Source organism: Camelus ferus, chromosome 33 (genome assembly GCF_009834535.1).
Source record: "Camelus ferus isolate YT-003-E chromosome 33, BCGSAC_Cfer_1.0, whole genome shotgun sequence".
Lineage (NCBI taxonomy): Eukaryota > Metazoa > Chordata > Mammalia > Artiodactyla > Camelidae > Camelus > Camelus ferus.
In genome coordinates this window covers 10,416,872-10,421,575 of record NC_045728.1, presented here as the reverse complement: position 1 = coordinate 10,421,575, position 4,704 = coordinate 10,416,872, and the positions used below count along the sequence as shown (strand labels likewise).

The following is a 4,704-nucleotide window of genomic DNA, read 5'->3' as shown; positions in this document are numbered from 1 at the left end:
CAGGGGATGCTAATGAGGCTGGCCTGCAGGACCACACTTCAGGGAACACTGGTCTGACATTTGTATGTCCAGTATTACTTAGTGCAAAGCCAGGCACATAGTAGGCAACAATAGTAAATGCCGACTGATGAAAAAACGTGAATGAGTGAGTGAGTTGGCAGAATAGAAAGAGGCTAAGAATATCTGTAGGATCTAGACCAAAGATCTGCCTTCCTCTAGGAATTCCCTCCCTCAGGGAAGAGTGGGCCCTGCATCCCTGGCTCACTCCCTTTTGTGGTTGGGACCAGACTTCTTCCAGTTGCAACGGGCCATGTAAGTTCAAAGGGAATTTCTAGTCCCCACAGAAGGAACCCCACTGAGTCCTTTTCCCACCTCAAATCTAACCAAAAAGGTCAGGGATCCCTGAAGATTCTATTTTCAGAAAAATGCAAATACACAGGAAGGTTTGCCTATAATTTCCAGAGTTCTGGACCCTGAAGCTATCCGCGGTTAAGGATTCCTGCTGGAGCGTCCTTTGATCTGTGAGTCATCCTTTACTGCAGGGAGCTGGACAAAGGTGAGCCAAGTACCCGGAGGAGTGTCTGGGCAGAGGGAGAGGCAGTAAGAGCTCTGCCCCCGGGGCAAGAAGCCAAGGTTTGGCCTGGGTTTCTTTCCTCCCTTCTCTGGCTCTCCAGGAAAACTGAAGGGCAGCCCAGACAGCAGGGTCATGGCTGGAGGTCTGAAAAACATGGGGCAGGAAGCAACTGAGGTGACCCAAGAGTGTCACAAAGTGAGACTCCACACTTCAGGGCGCAAGGGGCAGGGAAGGCAGTAAAGGAAAGAGAGGAAAAGAAGTTTTACTGAGCTCCATTTGGTGTAGGCCCTGGGCTGACTGAGCATCATCCTCGGTATAACCTGCCAGCAGGAATTAATATCCCCTTTTCACATGTGAGTGAGCAGAGACTCACTGGGCAGGGCCAGGGGTACCACCGGGCCAATTTCATACAGCCAGTAAATGGCAGAGCCAAGATTTCAAAGCTGGGAACCCCCTAAACCATGGGGTTGGGATGGGCTCAAACTGCAAACCCACTTGGTCCCAAGAAAGTTTCTGCTCTCTGTCCTCTGTGGCCACCGACAGCCCTTTCTCAGGTTTCCTTCTGTTATTTGCAGGAAATGAGAGGGAGGTTCCAAACAGATGGAGAGAACCAGATTCTTCCCCTTCTGCCTTCGCCCTGATGGACATGACCAGGTCCCTCCACCCCCAACCACCCAAGGTCTTGGGTTTGAAGGCTGGCTTAGTCTCCTCTGACTTGTTCAAGGGCATCTGGGCAACAGCGCGCGCGCGTGCACGCACACACACACACACACACACACACACACACACACACACATACACACACACAGACTTCCAGATTCCCAATTTCTGGGAGGAAGCAAAAAGTTACAAGCAAAATGAAGAGCTAGTTTCTGTGTAGATGAGACAGATGTCAGGACATTTAGGAAGACAGTGGACAGAGCACGAAGCCCAAGACCTTGGAGCTGAACTGGAGTTCCAGGTTGAGCCCCACTCCTTTCCAGTATGAATTTGGACAGGTACCTTCTCTTCTCCGAGCCTCAGGTTCGTCACCTATTAAATGAGTAATGATACCTGCCTCCCGGAGATACTGTAAGAATTAAGAAAATGCATCCAAAGCTCCCAGGCTCACAGTAAGCAGTCGACGAACAGTCACACCGCTTCTTGCCACTTCAATTTTAGTAAGTGGGGTATTTGGAGGGAGTAATTTAAAATTCCAAAGAGGAGACATTTAAAATGAGAAATAATTTTTAAAAGCTGGGAGTTGATTGGATCATCTTCATTTCTCACCTGTTAAGTAGAAATCATAATAGTATCTACCTCTAAGTGTTGTTCGGGATTTGATGAAAATTCACGAAAAGCCTCTGACATTCTCCAGCAGAATATTAGCACATATAAATGATTCCTATTACCAATCATACTCTTCTGATTTGCATTGGGATGCTATGCGCAGGTCTGAGAAACTGTCCACGCTGAGGAAAAGGCAGAAAGCTTAAATTCAAGTCAAGGAGATTTGTGTTGTACGTGAGAAAGAACTTTCTAGTTGAAAGCTGGCTAAGATCCTATATTTACACGGTAGTAAATAAGTCCCCTCAGGACACTGTAGGATCCTTTCCCTTCACAGACATTAAAAGGGAGATGGAACACTCTGTTTTAGGGCCTGCTAGATATGGCCCTGGCTGGAGACATGAATTATAGTGTATTTCCAGAGAGTCAACCTTGGCAAAGAGCATTGTTGTTATTTATATTACAAAGATGCATATGAGAATCATATTCATATCTCCTTTGAAATCTTTTCTACAAGATAGATCATACAGGACAAAAAAGATAACAAACAAATGATTAGAGTAAGCTACCAACTGTGACAATGGCATGCTCTGTAACTATTAAGAATGACATGTGAACTGTGTCAAGAAGAGATGTAACCCCCAGTTCCGGCCCCATCTAGGACCTGACCCTTCCTCTCTCCCATCTAATAGGAGCCAGGGAACCAGAGATGCTCAAGGCCCCGAGCAGCACCTGTGATGGGAAAAGCTGATGGCTCAGGTCAGAAATGGCCTCTGTCCAGGCCCAACTAACACATACTCGGCTTCCTGATGAGTAGCAGGACCTCTCAGTCCGAGCCATAATGGGTACATTTATTTTTAAAAGCAGTAAAAAGCTTGGCTAAAAATCTAACTGAATTTTTTTTTAGTAATAAATTTCCTCCGGGCTTTGCATAAAGAAAAGGACATTTACTCAAGAAAAATGTAATAAACACAAGGCATACAGCCCTGCCAGGTCCCCTGCTCTTGCTGCAGGCTTATTGTCCAGGGTCCCTGCTGGAGTTGAGGGCATGGCTCCACAGAGCAGGGGCAATGCCCTTCTTCTCCAAGGTCTCCAAGAGTGCCCCATTGTGATGGAATTGCTGGTGCATGAGGGGTCAGGACGCTCTCGGGGACACACATCTATATTACCCATGGTCTGTGCTATATGCTACATCTTTTATGGTTTCCCAGAGGTAGAGAGCAGCCTCAGCCTCTGCAAATGGGCTAAGGTCTTCCATTTTGATGAGGTGGCCCAGCCTGCTACCCAGGGGGGTCCCTGTTCTCTGTGGACCACATGACCAATGAGATTCTTGAGGGCAGGCACTATGCCTCAGGTCCTCACCTGCACAGTACAGTGTCAGGTACACACGGCTACAGAAAACCTCGTATTGAAACCCTTCCGTATACAAGATGCTATGTTGGGCTCAAGGTGGATACAAAGATGGGCCAGACCCAGTACACCCCGCCCCAGGCCATGAAATGGAAAACCCATGTGGCATCATAGAAGAAGCTAAGGCTGGCTGCAGAGTGCCAGGCTTCTAATCTGAGCGGTGCCACTAACAGCAGGCTTCAGTTCTTTCGTAACTTCTGGTTCAAACACAAATGCTGTGAAATCATTAACACTAAAGGCACAGGGTAAAAAGTACCTGAAAAGCTACCCGAAAAGTAACCTCAGGGCTTCTCCCCCAGGCTTTCCAATCTCAGTCCATGGTGCCACCCAATAGCCCGAGCCAAAACCAGGAAGTCGTCCTTGACTCTCACTCACCCCTGAGTCCAAAGAAACATCAAATCCTATTTCCAAATTCTACTTCCAAAGTGCGGCTGAACTCCAACACTCTCACCTGCTGTTGCCACCGTGGTCCAAGCCACCATTATCTCTTCTCTGAATGGCTGCCACCCTCTTCCAGAGTGAGCTTTTTTAAATACAAGTCTGATCATGTCACTCCCTTACATAATACCTTTCAGTGACTGCCCCTTGTTCTTAGGAAAACAAAACAAAACAAAACTCACATCCTAACATTGCCTGCAAGGTCCTGAGTTACTTCCGGCAGCTCTCCTCCCATCACCCCTCAGGTACGTGGCAAAGTTTCTGAGAAGCCCACCAGGCTCAGACCGGTACACAAGCTGTTCCCTCTGCCTGGGGTATCATTTTCGCATGTCAATCCTGATTCATTTTTTAAGTCAGCCTAGATATTGTGGGTGTAGGCTAGAGTCTCTAATTTTCCATGGTTCCAGCTACAATTGTAATTTTTTTAATAAATTTTTATTGAAGTACAGTCAGTTTACAATGTTGCATCAACTTCTGGTGTACAATGCAATATTTCAGTCATATAGGAACATACATATATTCATTTTCATATTCTTTTTAACCATAAGTTACTACAAGATATTGAACATAGTTCCCTGTGCTATACAGTATAAATTTGTTGTTTATCTATTTTATATATAGTGGTTAGTGTCTGCAAATCTCAAACTTCCAATTCATCCCTTCCCACCTCCTTCCTCCCCTGGTAACCATAAGTTTGTTTTCTATGTCTGTGAGTCTGTTTCTGTTTTGTATATAAATGTGTTCGGTTTTTTGGGGGGGGGGTTGTTTTTTTTTTTTTTCTAGATTCCACATGTAAGTGATATCACATGGTATTTTTCTTTCTCTTTCTGGCTTACTTCACTTAGAATGACATTCTCCAGGTCCATCCATGTTGCTGCAAATGGCATTATTTTATTATTTTTTATGGCTGAGTAGTATTCCACATAATTGTAATTTAAATAGCTATCTCTGCAGTTTTTAATGCCTTTGTAATGCCTACTCCCCTAGCAGCTATAGTTTGCATCTCAGGATAAGGA

The 4,704-nt window shown here is 45.6% G+C and overlaps 1 long non-coding RNA gene across 1 annotated transcript; it reads left to right on the top strand.

Annotated features, from left to right (window-relative positions):
• The first annotated feature begins 367 nt into the window (after positions 1 to 367).
• LOC116661140 lies at positions 368 to 3,695 on the top strand. The gene is made up of 3 exons (XR_004316903.1): positions 368 to 556; positions 1,150 to 1,734; positions 2,533 to 3,695. It is a non-coding gene; the product is annotated as an uncharacterized LOC116661140 (long non-coding RNA).
• The last annotated feature ends 1,009 nt before the right edge of the window (positions 3,696 to 4,704 follow it).